Genomic DNA, 21192 nt, shown 5'->3' on the forward strand with positions numbered 1-21192 from the left:
CGTTTTCGGTGGATTCCGGCGCGTTTTCGATCGTTGGCCGCATTCGTGATGAGTCGGCCGTGGGGTCTCAGGGGGAGATATACAGGGGTTGGGGTGTGCGGAACGGTCGAGAAAAAGTAGGAAGCTGGACGGGTCGGAGGAGCATTTCGCAAAAAGGGGTGCAACACGAGGACTTCCCAGGGGGTCACCCATCCTAGTACTACTCTCGCCCAAGCACGCTTAACTTCGGAGTTCTGATGGGATCCGGTGCATTAGTGCTGGTATGATCGCACACGCTGAGATATGCGCGCTTTAACCTTTTATGCTCTAGCAGCGGAGCGACAGGTGGGACGTCGAATCTTCCGGGGGGCGTAACTTTGCGCACTGGTGGAGCTACGCCGCGAGCAGCCTATGCACGCGAAGCTCGCCGCGAGCTCCACGACGTGGACAATTGGGCTTGCCCCGTTGGGCCACATTTCGTGGCCCAAATTTCGCCGTTTTCGGTGGATTCCGACGCGTTTTCGATCGTTGGCCGCATTCGTGATGAGTCGGCCGTGGGGTCTCATGGGGAGATATACAGGGGTTGGGGTGCGCGGAACGGTCGAGAAAAAGCGGGAAGCTGGACGGGTGGGAGGAGCAGTTCGCAAAAAGGGGTGCAACACGAGGACTTCCCAGGGGGTCACCCATCCTAGTACTACTCTCGCCCAGACACGCTTAGCTTCGGAGTTCTGATGGGATCCGGTGCATTAGTGCTGGTATGATCGCACCCGCTGAGATATGCGCGCTTTAACCTTTTATGCTCTAGCAGCGGAGCGACAGGTGGGACGTCGAATCTTCCGGGGGGCATAACTTTGCGCACTGGTGGAGCCACGCCGCGAGCAGCCTATGCACGCGAAGCTCGCCGCGAGCTCCACGACGTGGACAACTGGGCTTACCCCGTTGTGCCACATTTCGTGGCCCAAATTTCGCCGTTTTCGGTGGATTCCGGCGCGTTTTCGATCGTTGGCCGCATTCGTGATGAGTCGGCCGTGGGGTCTCAGGGGGAGATATACAGGGGTTGGGGTGTGCGGAACGGTCGAGAAAAAGTAGGAAGCTGGACGGGTCGGAGGAGCAGTTCGCAAAAAGGGGTGCAACACGAGGACTTCCCAGGGGGTCACCCATCCTAGAACTACTCTCGCCCAAGCACGCTTAACTTCGGAGTTCTGATGGGATCCGGTGCATTAGTGCTGGTATGATCGCACACGATGAGATATGCGCGCTTTAACCTTTTATGCTCTAGCAGCGGAGCGACAGGTGGGACGTCGAATCTTCCGGGGGGCATAACTTTGCGCACTGGTGGAGCCACGCCGCGAGCAGCCTATGCACGCGAAGCTCGCCGCGAGCTCCACGACGTGGACAACTGGGCTTACCCCGTTGTGCCACATTTCGTGGCCCAAATTTCGCCGTTTTCGGTGGATTCCGGCGCGTTTTCGATCGTTGGCCGCATTCGTGATGAGTCGGCCGTGGGGTCTCAGGGGGAGATATACAGGGGTTGGGGTGTGCGGAACGGTCGAGAAAAAGTAGGAAGCTGGACGGGTCGGAGGAGCATTTCGCAAAAAGGGGTGCAACACGAGGACTTCCCAGGGGGTCACCCATCCTAGTACTACTCTCGCCCAAGCACGCTTAACTTCGGAGTTCTGATGGGATCCGGTGCATTAGTGCTGGTATGATCGCACCCGCTGAGATATGCGCGCTTTAACCTTTTATGCTCTAGCAGCGGAGCGACAGGTGGGACGTCGAATCTTCCGGGGGGCGTAACTTTGCGCACTGGTGGAGCCACGCCGCGAGCAGCCTATGCACGCGAAGCTCGCCGCGAGCTCCACGACGTGGACAACTGGGCTTACCCCGTTGTGCCACATTTCGTGGCCCAAATTTCGCCGTTTTCGGTGGATTCCGGCGCGTTTTCGATCGTTGGCCGCATTCGTGATGAGTCGGCCGTGGGGTCTCAGGGGGAGATATACAGGGGTTGGGGTGTGCGGAACGGTCGAGAAAAAGTAGGAAGCTGGACGGGTCGGAGGAGCATTTCGCAAAAAGGGGTGCAACACGAGGACTTCCCAGGGGGTCACCCATCCTAGTACTACTCTCGCCCAAGCACGCTTAACTTCGGAGTTCTGATGGGATCCGGTGCATTAGTGCTGGTATGATCGCACACGCTGAGATATGCGCGCTTTAACCTTTTATGCTCTAGCAGCGGAGCGACAGGTGGGACGTCGAATCTTCCGGGGGGCGTAACTTTGCGCACTGGTGGAGCTACGCCGCGAGCAGCCTATGCACGCGAAGCTCGCCGCGAGCTCCACGACGTGGACAATTGGGCTTGCCCCGTTGGGCCACATTTCGTGGCCCAAATTTCGCCGTTTTCGGTGGATTCCGACGCGTTTTCGATCGTTGGCCGCATTCGTGATGAGTCGGCCGTGGGGTCTCATGGGGAGATATACAGGGGTTGGGGTGCGCGGAACGGTCGAGAAAAAGCGGGAAGCTGGACGGGTGGGAGGAGCAGTTCGCAAAAAGGGGTGCAACACGAGGACTTCCCAGGGGGTCACCCATCCTAGTACTACTCTCGCCCAGACACGCTTAGCTTCGGAGTTCTGATGGGATCCGGTGCATTAGTGCTGGTATGATCGCACCCGCTGAGATATGCGCGCTTTAACCTTTTATGCTCTAGCAGCGGAGCGACAGGTGGGACGTCGAATCTTCCGGGGGGCATAACTTTGCGCACTGGTGGAGCCACGCCGCGAGCAGCCTATGCACGCGAAGCTCGCCGCGAGCTCCACGACGTGGACAACTGGGCTTACCCCGTTGTGCCACATTTCGTGGCCCAAATTTCGCCGTTTTCGGTGGATTCCGGCGCGTTTTCGATCGTTGGCCGCATTCGTGATGAGTCGGCCGTGGGGTCTCAGGGGGAGATATACAGGGGTTGGGGTGTGCGGAACGGTCGAGAAAAAGTAGGAAGCTGGACGGGTCGGAGGAGCAGTTCGCAAAAAGGGGTGCAACACGAGGACTTCCCAGGGGGTCACCCATCCTAGAACTACTCTCGCCCAAGCACGCTTAACTTCGGAGTTCTGATGGGATCCGGTGCATTAGTGCTGGTATGATCGCACACGATGAGATATGCGCGCTTTAACCTTTTATGCTCTAGCAGCGGAGCGACAGGTGGGACGTCGAATCTTCCGGGGGGCGTAACTTTGCGCACTGGTGGAGCGACGCCGCGAGCAGCCTATGCACGCGAAGCTCGCCGCGAGCTCCACGACGTGGACAATTGGGCTTGCCCCGTTGGGCCACATTTCGTGGCCCAAATTTCGCCGTTTTCGGTGGATTCCGGCGCGTTTTCGATCGTTGGCCGCATTCGTGATGAGTCGGCCGTGGGGTCTCATGGGGAGATATACAGGGGTTGGGGTGCGCGGAACGGTCGAGAAAAAGCGGGAAGCTGGACGGGTGGGAGGAGCAGTTCGCAAAAAGGGGTGCAACACGAGGACTTCCCAGGGGGTCACCCATCCTAGTACTACTCTCGCCCAAACACGCTTAACTTCGGAGTTCTGATGGGATCCGGTGCATTAGTGCTGGTATGATCGCACACGCTGAGATATGCGCGCTTTAACCTTTTATGCTCTAGCAGCGGAGCGACAAGTGGGACGTCGAATCTTCCGGGGGGCGTAACTTTGCGCACTGGTGGAGCTACGCCGCGAGCAGCCTATGCACGCGAAGCTCGCCGCGAGCTCCACGACGTGGACAACTGGGCTTGCCCCGTTGGGCCACATTTCGTGGCCCAAATTTCGTCGTTTTCGGTGGATTCCGGCGCGTTTTCGATCGTTGGCCGCATTCGTGATGAGTCGGCCGTGGGGTCTCAGGGGGAGATATACAGGGGTTGGGGTGTGCGGAACGGTCGAGAAAAAGCAGGAAGCTGGACGGGTCGGAGGAGCATTTCGCAAAAAGGGGTGCAACACGAGGACTTCCCAGGGGGTCACCCATCCTAGTACTACTCTTGCCCAGGCACGCTTAACTTCGGAGTTCTGATGGGATCCGGTGCATTAGTGCTGGTATGATCGCACCCGCTGAGATATGCGCGCTTTAACCTTTTATGCTCTAGCAGCGGAGCGACAGGTGGGACGTCGAATCTTCCGGGGGGCGTAACTTTGCGCACTGGTGGAGCCACGCCGCGAGCAGCCTATGCACGCGAAGCTCGCCGCGAGCTCCACGACGTGGACAACTGGGCTTACCCCGTTGTGCCACATTTCGTGGCCCAAATTTCGCCGTTTTCGGTGGATTCCGGCGCGTTTTCGATCGTTGGCCGCATTCGTGATGAGTCGGCCGTGGGGTCTCAGGGGGAGATATACAGGGGTTGGGGTGTGCGGAACGGTCGAGAAAAAGTAGGAAGCTGGACGGGTCGGAGGAGCATTTCGCAAAAAGGGGTGCAACACGAGGACTTCCCAGGGGGTCACCCATCCTAGTACTACTCTCGCCCAAGCACGCTTAACTTCGGAGTTCTGATGGGATCCGGTGCATTAGTGCTGGTATGATCGCACACGCTGAGATATGCGCGCTTTAACCTTTTATGCTCTAGCAGCGGAGCGACAGGTGGGACGTCGAATCTTCCGGGGGGCGTAACTTTGCGCACTGGTGGAGCTACGCCGCGAGCAGCCTATGCACGCGAAGCTCGCCGCGAGCTCCACGACGTGGACAATTGGGCTTGCCCCGTTGGGCCACATTTCGTGGCCCAAATTTCGCCGTTTTCGGTGGATTCCGGCGCGTTTTCGATCGTTGGCCGCATTCGTGATGAGTCGGCCGTGGGGTCTCATGGGGAGATATACAGGGGTTGGGGTGCGCGGAACGGTCGAGAAAAAGCGGGAAGCTGGACGGGTGGGAGGAGCAGTTCGCAAAAAGGGGTGCAACACGAGGACTTCCCAGGGGGTCACCCATCCTAGTACTACTCTCGCCCAAACACGCTTAACTTCGGAGTTCTGATGGGATCCGGTGCATTAGTGCTGGTATGATCGCACCCGCTGAGATATGCGCGCTTTAACCTTTTATGCTCTAGCAGCGGAGCGACAGGTGGGACGTCGAATCTTCCGGGGGGCGTAACTTTGCGCACTGGTGGAGCTACGCCGCGAGCAGCCTATGCACGCGAAGCTCGCCGCGAGCTCCACGACGTGGACAACTGGGCTTGCCCCATTGGGCCACATTTCGTGGCCCAAATTTCGCCGTTTTCGGTGGATTCCGGCGCGTTTTCGATCGTTGGCCGCATTCGTGATGAGTCGGCCGTGGGGTCTCAGGGGGAGATATACAGGGGTTGGGGTGTGCGGAACGGTCGAGAAAAAGCAGGAAGCTGGACGGGTCGGAGGAGCATTTCGCAAAAAGGGGTGCAACACGAGGACTTCCCAGGGGGTCACCCATCCTAGTACTACTCTTGCCCAGGCACGCTTAACTTCGGAGTTCTGATGGGATCCGGTGCATTAGTGCTGGTATGATCGCACCCGCTGAGATATGCGCGCTTTAACCTTTTATGCTCTAGCAGCGGAGCGACAGGTGGGACGTCGAATCTTCCGGGGGGCATAACTTTGCGCACTGGTGGAGCCACGCCGCGAGCAGCCTATGCACGCGAAGCTCGCCGCGAGCTCCACGACGTGGACAACTGGGCTTACCCCGTTGTGCCACATTTCGTGGCCCAAATTTCGCCGTTTTCGGTGGATTCCGGCGCGTTTTCGATCGTTGGCCGCATTCGTGATGAGTCGGCCGTGGGGTCTCAGGGGGAGATATACAGGGGTTGGGGTGTGCGGAACGGTCGAGAAAAAGTAGGAAGCTGGACGGGTCGGAGGAGCATTTCGCAAAAAGGGGTGCAACATGAGGACTTCCCAGGGGGTCACCCATCCTAGTACTACTCTCGCCCAAGCACGCTTAACTTCGGAGTTCTGATGGGATCCGGTGCATTAGTGCTGTTATGATCGCACACGCTGAGATATGCGCGCTTTAACCTTTTATGCTCTAGCAGCGGAGCGACAGGTGGGACGTCGAATCTTCCGGGGGGCGTAACTTTGCGCACTGGTGGAGCTACGCCGCGAGCAGCCTATGCACGCGAAGCTCGCCGCGAGCTCCACGACGTGGACAACTGGGCTTGCCCCGTTGGGCCACATTTCGTGGCCCAAATTTCGCCGTTTTCGGTGGATTCCGGCGCGTTTTCGATCGTTGGCCGCATTCGTGATGAGTCGGCCGTGGGGTCTCATGGGGAGATATACAGGGGTTGGGGTGCGCGGAACGGTCGAGAAAAAGCGGGAAGCTGGACGGGTGGGAGGAGCAGTTCGCAAAAAGGGGTGCAACACGAGGACTTCCCAGGGGGTCACCCATCCTAGTACTACTCTCGCCCAAACACACTTAACTTCGGAGTTCTGATGGGATCCGGTGCATTAGTGCTGGTATGATCGCACCCGCTGAGATATGCGCGCTTTAACCTTTTATGCTCTAGCAGCGGAGCGACAGGTGGGACGTCGAATCTTCCGGGGGGCGTAACTTTGCGCACTGGTGTAGCTACGCCGCGAGCAGCCTATGCACGCGAAGCTCGCCGCGAGCTCCACGACGTGGACAACTGGGCTTGCCCCGTTGGGCCACATTTCGTGGCCCAAATTTCGCCGTTTTCGGTGGATTCCGGCGCGTTTTCGATCGTTGGCCGCATTCGTGATGAGTCGGCCGTGGGGTCTCATGGGGAGATATACAGGGGTTGGGGTGCGCGGAACGGTCGAGAAAAAGCGGGAAGCTGGACGGGTGGGAGGAGCAGTTCGCAAAAAGGGGTGCAACACGAGGACTTCCCAGGGGGTCACCCATCCTAGTACTACTCTCGCCCAAACACGCTTAACTTCGGAGTTCTGATGGGATCCGGTGCATTAGTGCTGGTATGATCGCACCCGCTGAGATATGCGCGCTTTAACCTTTTATGCTCTAGCAGCGGAGCGACAGGTGGGACGTCGAATCTTCCGGGGGGCGTAACTTTGCGCACTGGTGGAGCTACGCCGCGAGCAGCCTATGCACGCGAAGCTCGCCGCGAGCTCCACGACGTGGACAATTGGGCTTGCCCCGTTGGGCCACATTTCGTGGCCCAAATTTCGCCGTTTTCGGTGGATTCCGGCGCGTTTTCGATCGTTGGCCGCATTCGTGATGAGTCGGCCGTGGGGTCTCATGGGGAGATATACAGGGGTTGGGGTGCGCGGAACGGTCGAGAAAAAGCGGGAAGCTGGACGGGTGGGAGGAGCAGTTCGCAAAAAGGGGTGCAACACGAGGACTTCCCAGGGGGTCACCCATCCTAGTACTACTCTCGCCCAAACACGCTTAACTTCGGAGTTCTGATGGGATCCGGTGCATTAGTGCTGGTATGATCGCACCCGCTGAGATATGCGCGCTTTAACCTTTTATGCTCTAGCAGCGGAGCGACAGGTGGGACGTCGAATCTTCCGGGGGGCGTAACTTTGCGCACTGGTGGAGCTACGCCGCGAGCAGCCTATGCACGCGAAGCTCGCCGCGAGCTCCACGACGTGGACAACTGGGCTTGCCCCATTGGGCCACATTTCGTGGCCCAAATTTCGCCGTTTTCGGTGGATTCCGGCGCGTTTTCGATCGTTGGCCGCATTCGTGATGAGTCGGCCGTGGGGTCTCAGGGGGAGATATACAGGGGTTGGGGTGTGCGGAACGGTCGAGAAAAAGCAGGAAGCTGGACGGGTCGGAGGAGCATTTCGCAAAAAGGGGTGCAACACGAGGACTTCCCAGGGGGTCACCCATCCTAGTACTACTCTTGCCCAGGCACGCTTAACTTCGGAGTTCTGATGGGATCCGGTGCATTAGTGCTGGTATGATCGCACCCGCTGAGATATGCGCGCTTTAACCTTTTATGCTCTAGCAGCGGAGCGACAGGTGGGACGTCGAATCTTCCGGGGGGCATAACTTTGCGCACTGGTGGAGCCACGCCGCGAGCAGCCTATGCACGCGAAGCTCGCCGCGAGCTCCACGACGTGGACAACTGGGCTTACCCCGTTGTGCCACATTTCGTGGCCCAAATTTCGCCGTTTTCGGTGGATTCCGGCGCGTTTTCGATCGTTGGCCGCATTCGTGATGAGTCGGCCGTGGGGTCTCAGGGGGAGATATACAGGGGTTGGGGTGTGCGGAACGGTCGAGAAAAAGTAGGAAGCTGGACGGGTCGGAGGAGCATTTCGCAAAAAGGGGTGCAACATGAGGACTTCCCAGGGGGTCACCCATCCTAGTACTACTCTCGCCCAAGCACGCTTAACTTCGGAGTTCTGATGGGATCCGGTGCATTAGTGCTGTTATGATCGCACACGCTGAGATATGCGCGCTTTAACCTTTTATGCTCTAGCAGCGGAGCGACAGGTGGGACGTCGAATCTTCCGGGGGGCGTAACTTTGCGCACTGGTGGAGCTACGCCGCGAGCAGCCTATGCACGCGAAGCTCGCCGCGAGCTCCACGACGTGGACAACTGGGCTTGCCCCGTTGGGCCACATTTCGTGGCCCAAATTTCGCCGTTTTCGGTGGATTCCGGCGCGTTTTCGATCGTTGGCCGCATTCGTGATGAGTCGGCCGTGGGGTCTCATGGGGAGATATACAGGGGTTGGGGTGCGCGGAACGGTCGAGAAAAAGCGGGAAGCTGGACGGGTGGGAGGAGCAGTTCGCAAAAAGGGGTGCAACACGAGGACTTCCCAGGGGGTCACCCATCCTAGTACTACTCTCGCCCAAACACACTTAACTTCGGAGTTCTGATGGGATCCGGTGCATTAGTGCTGGTATGATCGCACCCGCTGAGATATGCGCGCTTTAACCTTTTATGCTCTAGCAGCGGAGCGACAGGTGGGACGTCGAATCTTCCGGGGGGCGTAACTTTGCGCACTGGTGTAGCTACGCCGCGAGCAGCCTATGCACGCGAAGCTCGCCGCGAGCTCCACGACGTGGACAACTGGGCTTGCCCCGTTGGGCCACATTTCGTGGCCCAAATTTCGCCGTTTTCGGTGGATTCCGGCGCGTTTTCGATCGTTGGCCGCATTCGTGATGAGTCGGCCGTGGGGTCTCATGGGGAGATATACAGGGGTTGGGGTGCGCGGAACGGTCGAGAAAAAGCGGGAAGCTGGACGGGTGGGAGGAGCAGTTCGCAAAAAGGGGTGCAACACGAGGACTTCCCAGGGGGTCACCCATCCTAGTACTACTCTCGCCCAAACACGCTTAACTTCGGAGTTCTGATGGGATCCGGTGCATTAGTGCTGGTATGATCGCACCCGCTGAGATATGCGCGCTTTAACCTTTTATGCTCTAGCAGCGGAGCGACAGGTGGGACGTCGAATCTTCCGGGGGGCGTAACTTTGCGCACTGGTGGAGCTACGCCGCGAGCAGCCTATGCACGCGAAGCTCGCCGCGAGCTCCACGACGTGGACAACTGGGCTTGCCCCGTTGGGCCACATTTCGTGGCCCAAATTTCGCCGTTTTCGGTGGATTCCGGCGCGTTTTCGATCGTTGGCCGCATTCGTGATGAGTCGGCCGTGGGGTCTCATGGGGAGATATACAGGGGTTGGGGTGCGCGGAACGGTCGAGAAAAAGCGGGAAGCTGGACGGGTGGGAGGAGCAGTTCGCAAAAAGGGGTGCAACACGAGGACTTCCCAGGGGGTCACCCATCCTAGTACTACTCTCGCCCAAACACGCTTAACTTCGGAGTTCTGATGGGATCCGGTGCATTAGTGCTAGTATGATCGCACCCGCTGAGATATGCGCGCTTTAACCTTTTATGCTCTAGCAGCGGAGCGACAGGTGGGACGTCGAATCTTCCGGGGGGCGTAACTTTGCGCACTGGTGTAGCTACGCCGCGAGCAGCCTATGCACGCGAAGCTCGCCGCGAGCTCCACGACGTGGACAACTGGGCTTGCCCCGTTGGGCCACATTTCGTGGCCCAAATTTCGCCGTTTTCGGTGGATTCCGGCGCGTTTTCGATCGTTGGCCGCATTCGTGATGAGTCGGCCGTGGGGTCTCATGGGGAGATATACAGGGGTTGGGGTGCGCGGAACGGTCGAGAAAAAGCGGGAAGCTGGACGGGTGGGAGGAGCAGTTCGCAAAAAGGGGTGCAACACGAGGACTTCCCAGGGGGTCACCCATCCTAGTACTACTCTCGCCCAAACACGCTTAACTTCGGAGTTCTGATGGGATCCGGTGCATTAGTGCTAGTATGATCGCACCCGCTGAGATATGCGCGCTTTAACCTTTTATGCTCTAGCAGCGGAGCGACAGGTGGGACGTCGAATCTTCCGGGGGGCGTAACTTTGCGCACTGGTGTAGCTACGCCGCGAGCAGCCTATGCACGCGAAGCTCGCCGCGAGCTCCACGACGTGGACAACTGGGCTTGCCCCGTTGGGCCACATTTCGTGGCCCAAATTTCGCCGTTTTCGGTGGATTCCGGCGCGTTTTCGATCGTTGGCCGCATTCGTGATGAGTCGGCCGTGGGGTCTCATGGGGAGATATACAGGGGTTGGGGTGCGCGGAACGGTCGAGAAAAAGCGGGAAGCTGGACGGGTGGGAGGAGCAGTTCGCAAAAAGGGGTGCAACACGAGGACTTCCCAGGGGGTCACCCATCCTAGTACTACTCTCGCCCAAACACGCTTAACTTCGGAGTTCTGATGGGATCCGGTGCATTAGTGCTGGTATGATCGCACCCGCTGAGATATGCGCGCTTTAACCTTTTATGCTCTAGCAGCGGAGCGACAGGTGGGACGTCGAATCTTCCGGGGGGCGTAACTTTGCGCACTGGTGGAGCTACGCCGCGAGCAGCCTATGCACGCGAAGCTCGCCGCGAGCTCCACGACGTGGACAACTGGGCTTGCCCCGTTGGGCCACATTTCGTGGCCCAAATTTCGCCGTTTTCGGTGGATTCCGGCGCGTTTTCGATCGTTGGCCGCATTCGTGATGAGTCGGCCGTGGGGTCTCATGGGGAGATATACAGGGGTTGGGGTGCGCGGAACGGTCGAGAAAAAGCGGGAAGCTGGACGGGTGGGAGTTGCAGTTCGCAAAAAGGGGTGCAACACGAGGACTTCCCAGGGGGTCACCCATCCTAGTACTACTCTCGCCCAAACACGCTTAACTTCGGAGTTCTGATGGGATCCGGTGCATTAGTGCTAGTATGATCGCACCCGCTGAGATATGCGCGCTTTAACCTTTTATGCTCTAGCAGCGGAGCGACAGGTGGGACGTCGAATCTTCCGGGGGGCGTAACTTTGCGCACTGGTGTAGCTACGCCGCGAGCAGCCTATGCACGCGAAGCTCGCCGCGAGCTCCACGACGTGGACAACTGGGCTTGCCCCGTTGGGCCACATTTCGTGGCCCAAATTTCGCCGTTTTCGGTGGATTCCGGCGCGTTTTCGATCGTTGGCCGCATTCGTGATGAGTCGGCCGTGGGGTCTCATGGGGAGATATACAGGGGTTGGGGTGCGCGGAACGGTCGAGAAAAAGCGGGAAGCTGGACGGGTGGGAGGAGCAGTTCGCAAAAAGGGGTGCAACACGAGGACTTCCCAGGGGGTCACCCATCCTAGTACTACTCTCGCCCAAACACGCTTAACTTCGGAGTTCTGATGGGATCCGGTGCATTAGTGCTAGTATGATCGCACCCGCTGAGATATGCGCGCTTTAACCTTTTATGCTCTAGCAGCGGAGCGACAGGTGGGACGTCGAATCTTCCGGGGGGCGTAACTTTGCGCACTGGTGTAGCTACGCCGCGAGCAGCCTATGCACGCGAAGCTCGCCGCGAGCTCCACGACGTGGACAACTGGGCTTGCCCCGTTGGGCCACATTTCGTGGCCCAAATTTCGCCGTTTTCGGTGGATTCCGGCGCGTTTTCGATCGTTGGCCGCATTCGTGATGAGTCGGCCGTGGGGTCTCATGGGGAGATATACAGGGGTTGGGGTGCGCGGAACGGTCGAGAAAAAGCGGGAAGCTGGACGGGTGGGAGGAGCAGTTCGCAAAAAGGGGTGCAACACGAGGACTTCCCAGGGGGTCACCCATCCTAGTACTACTCTCGCCCAAACACGCTTAACTTCGGAGTTCTGATGGGATCCGGTGCATTAGTGCTGGTATGATCGCACCCGCTGAGATATGCGCGCTTTAACCTTTTATGCTCTAGCAGCGGAGCGACAGGTGGGACGTCGAATCTTCCGGGGGGCGTAACTTTGCGCACTGGTGGAGCTACGCCGCGAGCAGCCTATGCACGCGAAGCTCGCCGCGAGCTCCACGACGTGGACAACTGGGCTTGCCCCGTTGGGCCACATTTCGTGGCCCAAATTTCGCCGTTTTCGGTGGATTCCGGCGCGTTTTCGATCGTTGGCCGCATTCGTGATGAGTCGGCCGTGGGGTCTCATGGGGAGATATACAGGGGTTGGGGTGCGCGGAACGGTCGAGAAAAAGCGGGAAGCTGGACGGGTGGGAGGAGCAGTTCGCAAAAAGGGGTGCAACACGAGGACTTCCCAGGGGGTCACCCATCCTAGTACTACTCTCGCCCAAACACGCTTAACTTCGGAGTTCTGATGGGATCCGGTGCATTAGTGCTAGTATGATCGCACCCGCTGAGATATGCGCGCTTTAACCTTTTATGCTCTAGCAGCGGAGCGACAGGTGGGACGTCGAATCTTCCGGGGGGCGTAACTTTGCGCACTGGTGTAGCTACGCCGCGAGCAGCCTATGCACGCGAAGCTCGCCGCGAGCTCCACGACGTGGACAACTGGGCTTGCCCCGTTGGGCCACATTTCGTGGCCCAAATTTCGCCGTTTTCGGTGGATTCCGGCGCGTTTTCGATCGTTGGCCGCATTCGTGATGAGTCGGCCGTGGGGTCTCATGGGGAGATATACAGGGGTTGGGGTGCGCGGAACGGTCGAGAAAAAGCGGGAAGCTGGACGGGTGGGAGGAGCAGTTCGCAAAAAGGGGTGCAACACGAGGACTTCCCAGGGGGTCACCCATCCTAGTACTACTCTCGCCCAAACACGCTTAACTTCGGAGTTCTGATGGGATCCGGTGCATTAGTGCTGGTATGATCGCACCCGCTGAGATATGCGCGCTTTAACCTTTTATGCTCTAGCAGCGGAGCGACAGGTGGGACGTCGAATCTTCCGGGGGGCGTAACTTTGCGCACTGGTGGAGCTACGCCGCGAGCAGCCTATGCACGCGAAGCTCGCCGCGAGCTCCACGACGTGGACAACTGGGCTTGCCCCGTTGGGCCACATTTCGTGGCCCAAATTTCGCCGTTTTCGGTGGATTCCGGCGCGTTTTCGATCGTTGGCCGCATTCGTGATGAGTCGGCCGTGGGGTCTCATGGGGAGATATACAGGGGTTGGGGTGCGCGGAACGGTCGAGAAAAAGCGGGAAGCTGGACGGGTGGGAGGAGCAGTTCGCAAAAAGGGGTGCAACACGAGGACTTCCCAGGGGGTCACCCATCCTAGTACTACTCTCGCCCAAACACGCTTAACTTCGGAGTTCTGATGGGATCCGGTGCATTAGTGCTAGTATGATCGCACCCGCTGAGATATGCGCGCTTTAACCTTTTATGCTCTAGCAGCGGAGCGACAGGTGGGACGTCGAATCTTCCGGGGGGCGTAACTTTGCGCACTGGTGTAGCTACGCCGCGAGCAGCCTATGCACGCGAAGCTCGCCGCGAGCTCCACGACGTGGACAACTGGGCTTGCCCCGTTGGGCCACATTTCGTGGCCCAAATTTCGCCGTTCTCGGTGGATTCCGGCGCGTTTTCGATCGTTGGCCGCATTCGTGATGAGTCGGCCGTGGGGTCTCATGGGGAGATATACAGGGGTTGGGGTGCGCGGAACGGTCGAGAAAAAGCGGGAAGCTGGACGGGTGGGAGGAGCATTTCGCAAAAAGGGGTGCAACACGAGGACTTCCCAGGGGGTCACCCATCCTAGTACTACTCTCGCCCAAACACGCTTAACTTCGGAGTTCTGATGGGATCCGGTGCATTAGTGCTGGTATGATCGCACCCGCTGAGATATGCGCGCTTTAACCTTTTATGCTCTAGCAGCGGAGCGACAGGTGGGACGTCGAATCTTCCGGGGGGCGTAACTTTGCGCACTGGTGGAGCTACGCCGCGAGCAGCCTATGCACGCGAAGCTCGCCGCGAGCTCCACGACGTGGACAACTGGGCTTGCCCCGTTGGGCCACATTTCGTGGCCCAAATTTCGCCGTTTTCGGTGGATTCCGGCGCGTTTTCGATCGTTGGCCGCATTCGTGATGAGTCGGCCGTGGGGTCTCATGGGGAGATATACAGGGGTTGGGGTGCGCGGAACGGTCGAGAAAAAGCGGGAAGCTGGACGGGTGGGAGGAGCAGTTCGCAAAAAGGGGTGCAACACGAGGACTTCCCAGGGGGTCACCCATCCTAGTACTACTCTCGCCCAAACACGCTTAACTTCGGAGTTCTGATGGGATCCGGTGCATTAGTGCTGGTATGATCGCACCCGCTGAGATATGCGCGCTTTAACCTTTTATGCTCTAGCAGCGGAGCGACAGGTGGGACGTCGAATCTTCCGGGGGGCGTAACTTTGCGCACTGGTGGAGCCACGCCGCGAGCAGCCTATGCACGCGAAGCTCGCCGCGAGCTCCACGACGTGGACAACTGGGCTTACCCCGTTGGGCCACATTTCGTGGCCCAAATTTCGCCGTTTTCGGTGGATTCCGGCGCGTTTTCGATCGTTGGCCGCATTCGTGATGAGTCGGCCGTGGGGTCTCATGGGGAGATATACAGGGGTTGGGGTGCGCGGAACGGTCGAGAAAAAGCGGGAAGCTGGACGGGTGGGAGGAGCAGTTCGCAAAAAGGGGTGCAACACGAGGACTTCCCAGGGGGTCACCCATCCTAGTACTACTCTCGCCCAAACACGCTTAACTTCGGAGTTCTGATGGGATCCGGTGCATTAGTGCTGGTATGATCGCACCCGCTGAGATATGCGCGCTTTAACCTTTTATGCTCTAGCAGCGGAGCGACAGGTGGGACGTCGAATCTTCCGGGGGGCGTAACTTTGCGCACTGGTGTAGCTACGCCGCGAGCAGCCTATGCACGCGAAGCTCGCCGCGAGCTCCACGACGTGGACAACTGGGCTTGCCCCGTTGGGCCACATTTCGTGGCCCAAATTTCGCCGTTTTCGGTGGATTCCGGCGCGTTTTCGATCGTTGGCCGCATTCGTGATGAGTCGGCCGTGGGGTCTCATGGGGAGATATACAGGGGTTGGGGTGCGCGGAACGGTCGAGAAAAAGCGGGAAGCTGGACGGGTGGGAGGAGCAGTTCGCAAAAAGGGGTGCAACACGAGGACTTCCCAGGGGGTCACCCATCCTAGTACTACTCTCGCCCAAACACGCTTAACTTCGGAGTTCTGATGGGATCCGGTGCATTAGTGCTGGTATGATCGCACCCGCTGAGATATGCGCGCTTTAACCTTTTATGCTCTAGCAGCGGAGCGACAGGTGGGACGTCGAATCTTCCGGGGGGCGTAACTTTGCGCACTGGTGTAGCTACGCCGCGAGCAGCCTATGCACGCGAAGCTCGCCGCGGGCTCCACGACGTGGACAACTGGGCTTGCCCCGTTGGGCCACATTTCGTGGCCCAAATTTCGCCGTTTTCGGTGGATTCCGGCGCGTTTTCGATCGTTGGCCGCATTCGTGATGAGTCGGCCGTGGGGTCTCATGGGGAGATATACAGGGGTTGGGGTGCGCGGAACGGTCGAGAAAAAGCGGGAAGCTGGACGGGTGGGAGGAGCATTTCGCAAAAAGGGGTGCAACACGAGGACTTCCCAGGGGGTCACCCATCCTAGTACTACTCTCGCCCAAACACGCTTAACTTCGGAGTTCTGATGGGATCCGGTGCATTAGTGCTGGTATGATCGCACCCGCTGAGATATGCGCGCTTTAACCTTTTATGCTCTAGCAGCGGAGCGACAGGTGGGACGTCGAATCTTTCGGGGGGCGTAACATTGCGCACTGGTGGAGCCACGCCGCGAGCAGCCTATGCACGCGAAGCTCGCCGCGAGCTCCACGACGTGGACAGCTGGGCTTGCCCCGTTGTGCCACATTTCGTGGCCCAAATTTCGCCGTTCTCGGTGGATTCCGGCGCGTTTTCGATCGTTGGCCGCATTCGTGATGAGTCGGCCGTGGGGTCTCAGGGGGAGATATACAGGGGTTGGGGTGTGCGGAACGGTCGAGAAAAAGCAGGAAGCTGGACGGGTCGGAGGAGCAGTTCGCAAAAAGGGGTGCAACACGAGGACTTCCCAGGGGGTCACCCATCCTAGTACTACTCTCGCCCAAGCACGCTTAACTTCGGAGTTCTGATGGGATCCGGTGCATTAGTGCTGGTATGATCGCACCCGCTGAGATATGCGCGCTTTAACCTTTTATGCTCTAGCAGCGGAGCGACAGGTGGGACGTCGAATCTTCCGGGGGGCGTAACTTTGCGCACTGGTGGAGCCACGCCGCGAGCAGCCTATGCACGCGAAGCTCGCCGCGAGCTCCACGACGTGGACAACTGGGCTTACCCCGTTGGGCCACATTTCGTGGCCCAAATTTCGCCGTTTTCGGTGGATTCCGGCGCATTTTCGATCGTTGGCCGCATTCGTGATGAGTCGGCCGTGGGGTCTCATGGGGAGATATACAGGGGTTGGGGTGCGCGGAACGGTCGAGAAAAAGCGGGAAGCTGGACGGGTGGGAGGAGCAGTTCGCAAAAAGGGGTGCAACACGAGGACTTCCCAGGGGGTCACCCATCCTAGTACTACTCTCGCCCAAACACGCTTAACTTCGGAGTTCTGATGGGATCCGGTGCATTAGTGCTGGTATGATCGCACCCGCTGAGATATGCGCGCTTTAACCTTTTATGCTCTAGCAGCGGAGCGACAGGTGGGACGTCGAATCTTCCGGGGGGCGTAACTTTGCGCACTGGTGTAGCTACGCCGCGAGCAGCCTATGCACGCGAAGCTCGCCGCGAGCTCCACGACGTGGACAACTGGGCTTGCCCCGTTGGGCCACATTTCGTGGCCCAAATTTCGCCGTTTTCGGTGGATTCCGGCGCGTTTTCGATCGTTGGCCGCATTCGTGATGAGTCGGCCGTGGGGTCTCATGGGGAGATATACAGGGGTTGGGGTGCGCGGAACGGTCGAGAAAAAGCAGGAAGCTGGACGGGTCGGAGGAGCATTTCGCAAAAAGGGGTGCAACACGAGGACTTCCCAGGGGGTCACCCATCCTAGTACTACTCTTGCCCAAACACGCTTAACTTCGGAGTTCTGATGGGATCCGGTGCATTAGTGCTGGTATGATCGCACCCGCTGAGATATGCGCGCTTTAACCTTTTATGCTCTAGCAGCGGAGCGACAGGTGGGACGTCGAATCTTCCGGGGGGCGTAACTTTGCGCACTGGTGTAGCTACGCCGCGAGCAGCCTATGCACGCGAAGCTCGCCGCGAGCTCCACGACGTGGACAACTGGGCTTGCCCCGTTGGGCCACATTTCGTGGCCCAAATTTCGCCGTTTTCGGTGGATTCCGGCGCGTTTTCGATCGTTGGCCGCATTCGTGATGAGTCGGCCGTGGGGTCTCATGGGGAGATATACAGGGGTTGGGGTGCGCGGAACGGTCGAGAAAAAGCGGGAAGCTGGACGGGTGGGAGGAGCATTTCGCAAAAAGGGGTGCAACACGAGGACTTCCCAGGGGGTCACCCATCCTAGTACTACTCTCGCCCAAACACGCTTAACTTCGGAGTTCTGATGGGATCCGGTGCATTAGTGCTGGTATGATCGCACCCGCTGAGATATGCGCGCTTTAACCTTTTATGCTCTAGCAGCGGAGCGACAGGTGGGACGTCGAATCTTTCGGGGGGCGTAACATTGCGCACTGGTGGAGCCACGCCGCGAGCAGCCTATGCACGCGAAGCTCGCCGCGAGCTCCACGACGTGGACAGCTGGGCTTGCCCCGTTGTGCCACATTTCGTGGCCCAAATTTCGCCGTTCTCGGTGGATTCCGGCGCGTTTTCGATCGTTGGCCGCATTCGTGATGAGTCGGCCGTGGGGTCTCAGGGGGAGATATACAGGGGTTGGGGTGTGCGGAACGGTCGAGAAAAAGCAGGAAGCTGGACGGGTCGGAGGAGCAGTTCGCAAAAAGGGGTGCAACACGAGGACTTCCCAGGGGGTCACCCATCCTAGTACTACTCTCGCCCAAGCACGCTTAACTTCGGAGTTCTGATGGGATCCGGTGCATTAGTGCTGGTATGATCGCACCCGCTGAGATATGCGCGCTTTAACCTTTTATGCTCTAGCAGCGGAGCGACAGGTGGGACGTCGAATCTTCCGGGGGGCGTAACTTTGCGCACTGGTGGAGCCACGCCGCGAGCAGCCTATGCACGCGAAGCTCGCCGCGAGCTCCACGACGTGGACAACTGGGCTTACCCCGTTGGGCCACATTTCGTGGCCCAAATTTCGCCGTTTTCGGTGGATTCCGGCGCATTTTCGATCGTTGGCCGCATTCGTGATGAGTCGGCCGTGGGGTCTCATGGGGAGATATACAGGGGTTGGGGTGCGCGGAACGGTCGAGAAAAAGCGGGAAGCTGGACGGGTGGGAGGAGCAGTTCGCAAAAAGGGGTGCAACACGAGGACTTCCCAGGGGGTCACCCATCCTAGTACTACTCTCGCCCAAACACGCTTAACTTCGGAGTTCTGATGGGATCCGGTGCATTAGTGCTGGTATGATCGCACCCGCTGAGATATGCGCGCTTTAACCTTTTATGCTCTAGCAGCGGAGCGACAGGTGGGACGTCGAATCTTCCGGGGGGCGTAACTTTGCGCACTGGTGTAGCTACGCCGCGAGCAGCCTATGCACGCGAAGCTCGCCGCGAGCTCCACGACGTGGACAACTGGGCTTGCCCCGTTGGGCCACATTTCGTGGCCCAAATTTCGCCGTTTTCGGTGGATTCCGGCGCGTTTTCGATCGTTGGCCGCATTCGTGATGAGTCGGCCGTGGGGTCTCATGGGGAGATATACAGGGGTTGGGGTGCGCGGAACGGTCGAGAAAAAGCGGGAAGCTGGACGGGTGGGAGGAGCAGTTCGCAAAAAGGGGTGCAACACGAGGACTTCCCAGGGGGTCACCCATCCTAGTACTACTCTCGCCCAAACACGCTTAACTTCGGAGTTCTGATGGGATCCGGTGCATTAGTGCTAGTATGATCGCACCCGCTGAGATATGCGCGCTTTAACCTTTTATGCTCTAGCAGCGGAGCGACAGGTGGGACGTCGAATCTTCCGGGGGGCGTAACTTTGCGCACTGGTGTAGCTACGCCGCGAGCAGCCTATGCACGCGAAGCTCGCCGCGAGCTCCACGACGTGGACAACTGGGCTTGCCCCGTTGGGCCACATTTCGTGGCCCAAATTTCGCCGTTTTCGGTGGATTCCGGCGCGTTTTCGATCGTTGGCCGCATTCGTGATGAGTCGGCCGTGGGGTCTCATGGGGAGATATACAGGGGTTGGGGTGCGCGGAACGGTCGAGAAAAAGCGGGAAGCTGGACGGGTGGGAGGAGCATTTCGCAAAAAGGGGTGCAACACGAGGACTTCCCAGGGGGTCACCCATCCTAGTACTACTCTCGCCCAAACACGCTTAACTTCGGAGTTCTGATGGGATCCGGTGCATTAGTGCTGGTATGATCGCACCCGCTGAGATATGCGCGCTTTAACCTTTTATGCTCTAGCAGCGGAGCGACAGGTGGGACGTCGAATCTTTCGGGGGGCGTAACATTGCGCACTGGTGGAGCCACGCCGCGAGCAGCCTATGCACGCGAAGCTCGCCGCGAGCTCCACGACGTGGACAGCTGGGCTTGCCCCGTTGTGCCACATTTCGTGGCCCAAATTTCGCCGTTCTCGGTGGATTCCGGCGCGTTTTCGATCGTTGGCCGCATTCGTGATGAGTCGGCCGTGGGGTCTCAGGGGGAGATATACAGGGGTTGGGGTGTGCGGAACGGTCGAGAAAAAGCAGGAAGCTGGACGGGTCGGAGGAGCATTTCGCAAAAAGGGGTGCAACACGAGGACTTCCCAGGGGGTCACCCATCCTAGTACTACTCTCGCCCAAGCACGCTTAACTTCGGAGTTCTGATGGGATCCGGTGCATTAGTGCTGGTATGATCGCACCCGCTGAGATATGCGCGCTTTAACCTTTTATGCTCTAGCAGCGGAGCGACAGGTGGGACGTCGAATCTTTCGGGGGGCGTAACATTGCGCACTGGTGGAGCCACGCCGCGAGCAGCCTATGCACGCGAAGCTCGCCGCGAGCTCCACGACGTGGACAGCTGGGCTTGCCCCGTTGTGCCACATTTCGTGGCCCAAATTTCGCCGTTCTCGGTGGATTCCGGCGCGTTTTCGATCGTTGGCCGCATTCGTGATGAGTCGGCCGTGGGGTCTCAGGGGGAGATATACAGGGGTTGGGGTGTGCGGAACGGTCGAGAAAAAGCAGGAAGCTGGACGGGTCGGAGGAGCATTTCGCAAAAAGGGGTGCAACACGAGGACTTCCCAGGGGGTCACCCATCCTAGTACTACTCTCGCCCAAGCACGCTTAACTTCGGAGTTCTGATGGGATCCGGTGCATTAGTGCTGGTATGATCGCACCCGCTGAGATATGCGCGCTTTAACCTTTTATGCTCTAGCAGCGGAGCGACAGGTGGGACGTCGAATCTTCCGGGGGGCGTAACTTTGCGCACTGGTGGAGCTACGCCGCGAGCAGCCTATGCACGCGAAGCTCGCCGCGAGCTCCACGACGTGGACAACTGGGCTTGCCCCGTTGGGCCACATTTCGTGGCCCAAATTTCGCCGTTTTCGGTGGATTCCGGCGCGTTTTCGATCGTTGGCCGCATTCGTGATGAGTCGGCCGTGGGGTCTCAGGGGGAGATATACAGGGGTTGGGGTGTGCGGAACGGTCGAGAAAAAGCAGGAAGCTGGACGGGTCGGAGGAGCATTTCGCAAAAAGGGGTGCAACACGAGGACTTCCCAGGGGGTCACCCATCCTAGTACTACTCTTGCCCAGGCACGCTTAACTTCGGAGTTCTGATGGGATCCGGTGCATTAGTGCTGGTATGATCGCACCCGCTGAGATATGCGCGCTTTAACCTTTTATGCTCTAGCAGCGGAGCGACAGGTGGGACGTCGA

The 21192-nt window shown here is 58.9% G+C and overlaps 45 non-coding genes across 45 annotated transcripts; all 45 read right to left on the reverse strand.

Moving 5' to 3' along the window:
• Nucleotides 1-155: 155 nt before the first annotated feature.
• LOC148785677 (5S ribosomal RNA) lies at nt 156-274 on the reverse strand. Its single transcript, XR_016068470.1, has one exon. It is a non-coding gene; the product is annotated as a 5S ribosomal RNA (ribosomal RNA).
• A 355-nt stretch (nt 275-629) lies between these two features.
• On the reverse strand, nt 630-748 carry LOC148785678 (5S ribosomal RNA). The gene has a single exon (XR_016068428.1). It is a non-coding gene; the product is annotated as a 5S ribosomal RNA (ribosomal RNA).
• A 355-nt stretch (nt 749-1103) lies between these two features.
• LOC148785679 (5S ribosomal RNA) lies at nt 1104-1222 on the reverse strand. The gene has a single exon (XR_016062186.1). It is a non-coding gene; the product is annotated as a 5S ribosomal RNA (ribosomal RNA).
• Nucleotides 1223-1577: 355 nt separating this feature from the next.
• LOC148785680 (5S ribosomal RNA) lies at nt 1578-1696 on the reverse strand. Its single transcript, XR_016062326.1, has one exon. It is a non-coding gene; the product is annotated as a 5S ribosomal RNA (ribosomal RNA).
• Nucleotides 1697-2051: 355 nt separating this feature from the next.
• LOC148785681 (5S ribosomal RNA) lies at nt 2052-2170 on the reverse strand. Its single transcript, XR_016068472.1, has one exon. It is a non-coding gene; the product is annotated as a 5S ribosomal RNA (ribosomal RNA).
• A 355-nt stretch (nt 2171-2525) lies between these two features.
• LOC148785682 (5S ribosomal RNA) lies at nt 2526-2644 on the reverse strand. The gene has a single exon (XR_016068429.1). It is a non-coding gene; the product is annotated as a 5S ribosomal RNA (ribosomal RNA).
• A 355-nt stretch (nt 2645-2999) lies between these two features.
• Nucleotides 3000-3118, reverse strand: LOC148785683 (5S ribosomal RNA). Its single transcript, XR_016062187.1, has one exon. It is a non-coding gene; the product is annotated as a 5S ribosomal RNA (ribosomal RNA).
• Nucleotides 3119-3473: 355 nt separating this feature from the next.
• Nucleotides 3474-3592, reverse strand: LOC148785684 (5S ribosomal RNA). Its single transcript, XR_016062088.1, has one exon. It is a non-coding gene; the product is annotated as a 5S ribosomal RNA (ribosomal RNA).
• Nucleotides 3593-3947: 355 nt separating this feature from the next.
• Nucleotides 3948-4066, reverse strand: LOC148785685 (5S ribosomal RNA). The gene has a single exon (XR_016061997.1). It is a non-coding gene; the product is annotated as a 5S ribosomal RNA (ribosomal RNA).
• A 355-nt stretch (nt 4067-4421) lies between these two features.
• LOC148785686 (5S ribosomal RNA) lies at nt 4422-4540 on the reverse strand. The gene has a single exon (XR_016068473.1). It is a non-coding gene; the product is annotated as a 5S ribosomal RNA (ribosomal RNA).
• Nucleotides 4541-4895: 355 nt separating this feature from the next.
• Nucleotides 4896-5014, reverse strand: LOC148785687 (5S ribosomal RNA). The gene has a single exon (XR_016068353.1). It is a non-coding gene; the product is annotated as a 5S ribosomal RNA (ribosomal RNA).
• A 355-nt stretch (nt 5015-5369) lies between these two features.
• On the reverse strand, nt 5370-5488 carry LOC148785688 (5S ribosomal RNA). The gene has a single exon (XR_016061998.1). It is a non-coding gene; the product is annotated as a 5S ribosomal RNA (ribosomal RNA).
• Nucleotides 5489-5843: 355 nt separating this feature from the next.
• LOC148785689 (5S ribosomal RNA) lies at nt 5844-5962 on the reverse strand. Its single transcript, XR_016062256.1, has one exon. It is a non-coding gene; the product is annotated as a 5S ribosomal RNA (ribosomal RNA).
• A 355-nt stretch (nt 5963-6317) lies between these two features.
• On the reverse strand, nt 6318-6436 carry LOC148785690 (5S ribosomal RNA). Its single transcript, XR_016061866.1, has one exon. It is a non-coding gene; the product is annotated as a 5S ribosomal RNA (ribosomal RNA).
• A 355-nt stretch (nt 6437-6791) lies between these two features.
• Nucleotides 6792-6910, reverse strand: LOC148785691 (5S ribosomal RNA). Its single transcript, XR_016068354.1, has one exon. It is a non-coding gene; the product is annotated as a 5S ribosomal RNA (ribosomal RNA).
• Nucleotides 6911-7265: 355 nt separating this feature from the next.
• Nucleotides 7266-7384, reverse strand: LOC148785692 (5S ribosomal RNA). The gene has a single exon (XR_016068355.1). It is a non-coding gene; the product is annotated as a 5S ribosomal RNA (ribosomal RNA).
• A 355-nt stretch (nt 7385-7739) lies between these two features.
• LOC148785693 (5S ribosomal RNA) lies at nt 7740-7858 on the reverse strand. The gene has a single exon (XR_016061999.1). It is a non-coding gene; the product is annotated as a 5S ribosomal RNA (ribosomal RNA).
• A 355-nt stretch (nt 7859-8213) lies between these two features.
• On the reverse strand, nt 8214-8332 carry LOC148785694 (5S ribosomal RNA). Its single transcript, XR_016062257.1, has one exon. It is a non-coding gene; the product is annotated as a 5S ribosomal RNA (ribosomal RNA).
• Nucleotides 8333-8687: 355 nt separating this feature from the next.
• LOC148785695 (5S ribosomal RNA) lies at nt 8688-8806 on the reverse strand. Its single transcript, XR_016061868.1, has one exon. It is a non-coding gene; the product is annotated as a 5S ribosomal RNA (ribosomal RNA).
• A 355-nt stretch (nt 8807-9161) lies between these two features.
• On the reverse strand, nt 9162-9280 carry LOC148785696 (5S ribosomal RNA). The gene has a single exon (XR_016068356.1). It is a non-coding gene; the product is annotated as a 5S ribosomal RNA (ribosomal RNA).
• Nucleotides 9281-9635: 355 nt separating this feature from the next.
• Nucleotides 9636-9754, reverse strand: LOC148785697 (5S ribosomal RNA). Its single transcript, XR_016062038.1, has one exon. It is a non-coding gene; the product is annotated as a 5S ribosomal RNA (ribosomal RNA).
• Nucleotides 9755-10109: 355 nt separating this feature from the next.
• Nucleotides 10110-10228, reverse strand: LOC148785698 (5S ribosomal RNA). The gene has a single exon (XR_016062039.1). It is a non-coding gene; the product is annotated as a 5S ribosomal RNA (ribosomal RNA).
• A 355-nt stretch (nt 10229-10583) lies between these two features.
• Nucleotides 10584-10702, reverse strand: LOC148785699 (5S ribosomal RNA). Its single transcript, XR_016068357.1, has one exon. It is a non-coding gene; the product is annotated as a 5S ribosomal RNA (ribosomal RNA).
• A 355-nt stretch (nt 10703-11057) lies between these two features.
• On the reverse strand, nt 11058-11176 carry LOC148785700 (5S ribosomal RNA). Its single transcript, XR_016062040.1, has one exon. It is a non-coding gene; the product is annotated as a 5S ribosomal RNA (ribosomal RNA).
• Nucleotides 11177-11531: 355 nt separating this feature from the next.
• LOC148785701 (5S ribosomal RNA) lies at nt 11532-11650 on the reverse strand. Its single transcript, XR_016062041.1, has one exon. It is a non-coding gene; the product is annotated as a 5S ribosomal RNA (ribosomal RNA).
• A 355-nt stretch (nt 11651-12005) lies between these two features.
• On the reverse strand, nt 12006-12124 carry LOC148785702 (5S ribosomal RNA). Its single transcript, XR_016068358.1, has one exon. It is a non-coding gene; the product is annotated as a 5S ribosomal RNA (ribosomal RNA).
• A 355-nt stretch (nt 12125-12479) lies between these two features.
• On the reverse strand, nt 12480-12598 carry LOC148785703 (5S ribosomal RNA). The gene has a single exon (XR_016062042.1). It is a non-coding gene; the product is annotated as a 5S ribosomal RNA (ribosomal RNA).
• Nucleotides 12599-12953: 355 nt separating this feature from the next.
• LOC148785704 (5S ribosomal RNA) lies at nt 12954-13072 on the reverse strand. The gene has a single exon (XR_016068359.1). It is a non-coding gene; the product is annotated as a 5S ribosomal RNA (ribosomal RNA).
• A 355-nt stretch (nt 13073-13427) lies between these two features.
• LOC148785705 (5S ribosomal RNA) lies at nt 13428-13546 on the reverse strand. The gene has a single exon (XR_016062043.1). It is a non-coding gene; the product is annotated as a 5S ribosomal RNA (ribosomal RNA).
• Nucleotides 13547-13901: 355 nt separating this feature from the next.
• Nucleotides 13902-14020, reverse strand: LOC148785706 (5S ribosomal RNA). The gene has a single exon (XR_016068361.1). It is a non-coding gene; the product is annotated as a 5S ribosomal RNA (ribosomal RNA).
• Nucleotides 14021-14375: 355 nt separating this feature from the next.
• On the reverse strand, nt 14376-14494 carry LOC148785707 (5S ribosomal RNA). Its single transcript, XR_016068362.1, has one exon. It is a non-coding gene; the product is annotated as a 5S ribosomal RNA (ribosomal RNA).
• Nucleotides 14495-14849: 355 nt separating this feature from the next.
• On the reverse strand, nt 14850-14968 carry LOC148785708 (5S ribosomal RNA). The gene has a single exon (XR_016068363.1). It is a non-coding gene; the product is annotated as a 5S ribosomal RNA (ribosomal RNA).
• Nucleotides 14969-15323: 355 nt separating this feature from the next.
• Nucleotides 15324-15442, reverse strand: LOC148785709 (5S ribosomal RNA). Its single transcript, XR_016068364.1, has one exon. It is a non-coding gene; the product is annotated as a 5S ribosomal RNA (ribosomal RNA).
• Nucleotides 15443-15797: 355 nt separating this feature from the next.
• Nucleotides 15798-15916, reverse strand: LOC148785710 (5S ribosomal RNA). The gene has a single exon (XR_016068365.1). It is a non-coding gene; the product is annotated as a 5S ribosomal RNA (ribosomal RNA).
• A 355-nt stretch (nt 15917-16271) lies between these two features.
• Nucleotides 16272-16390, reverse strand: LOC148785711 (5S ribosomal RNA). The gene has a single exon (XR_016062327.1). It is a non-coding gene; the product is annotated as a 5S ribosomal RNA (ribosomal RNA).
• A 355-nt stretch (nt 16391-16745) lies between these two features.
• On the reverse strand, nt 16746-16864 carry LOC148785712 (5S ribosomal RNA). The gene has a single exon (XR_016068366.1). It is a non-coding gene; the product is annotated as a 5S ribosomal RNA (ribosomal RNA).
• Nucleotides 16865-17219: 355 nt separating this feature from the next.
• On the reverse strand, nt 17220-17338 carry LOC148785713 (5S ribosomal RNA). Its single transcript, XR_016062148.1, has one exon. It is a non-coding gene; the product is annotated as a 5S ribosomal RNA (ribosomal RNA).
• A 355-nt stretch (nt 17339-17693) lies between these two features.
• Nucleotides 17694-17812, reverse strand: LOC148785714 (5S ribosomal RNA). The gene has a single exon (XR_016068367.1). It is a non-coding gene; the product is annotated as a 5S ribosomal RNA (ribosomal RNA).
• Nucleotides 17813-18167: 355 nt separating this feature from the next.
• On the reverse strand, nt 18168-18286 carry LOC148785715 (5S ribosomal RNA). Its single transcript, XR_016062328.1, has one exon. It is a non-coding gene; the product is annotated as a 5S ribosomal RNA (ribosomal RNA).
• Nucleotides 18287-18641: 355 nt separating this feature from the next.
• On the reverse strand, nt 18642-18760 carry LOC148785716 (5S ribosomal RNA). Its single transcript, XR_016068368.1, has one exon. It is a non-coding gene; the product is annotated as a 5S ribosomal RNA (ribosomal RNA).
• A 355-nt stretch (nt 18761-19115) lies between these two features.
• On the reverse strand, nt 19116-19234 carry LOC148785717 (5S ribosomal RNA). Its single transcript, XR_016062044.1, has one exon. It is a non-coding gene; the product is annotated as a 5S ribosomal RNA (ribosomal RNA).
• Nucleotides 19235-19589: 355 nt separating this feature from the next.
• Nucleotides 19590-19708, reverse strand: LOC148785718 (5S ribosomal RNA). Its single transcript, XR_016068369.1, has one exon. It is a non-coding gene; the product is annotated as a 5S ribosomal RNA (ribosomal RNA).
• Nucleotides 19709-20063: 355 nt separating this feature from the next.
• On the reverse strand, nt 20064-20182 carry LOC148785719 (5S ribosomal RNA). The gene has a single exon (XR_016062329.1). It is a non-coding gene; the product is annotated as a 5S ribosomal RNA (ribosomal RNA).
• A 355-nt stretch (nt 20183-20537) lies between these two features.
• Nucleotides 20538-20656, reverse strand: LOC148785720 (5S ribosomal RNA). Its single transcript, XR_016062330.1, has one exon. It is a non-coding gene; the product is annotated as a 5S ribosomal RNA (ribosomal RNA).
• Nucleotides 20657-21011: 355 nt separating this feature from the next.
• Nucleotides 21012-21130, reverse strand: LOC148785721 (5S ribosomal RNA). Its single transcript, XR_016062000.1, has one exon. It is a non-coding gene; the product is annotated as a 5S ribosomal RNA (ribosomal RNA).
• Nucleotides 21131-21192: the final 62 nt, after the last annotated feature.

The sequence above is a fragment of the Sesamum indicum genome, linkage group LG10 (assembly GCF_026168435.1).
Source record: "Sesamum indicum cultivar Baizhima isolate 11 linkage group LG10, ASM2616843v1, whole genome shotgun sequence".
NCBI classification, from domain to species: domain Eukaryota; kingdom Viridiplantae; phylum Streptophyta; class Magnoliopsida; order Lamiales; family Pedaliaceae; genus Sesamum; species Sesamum indicum.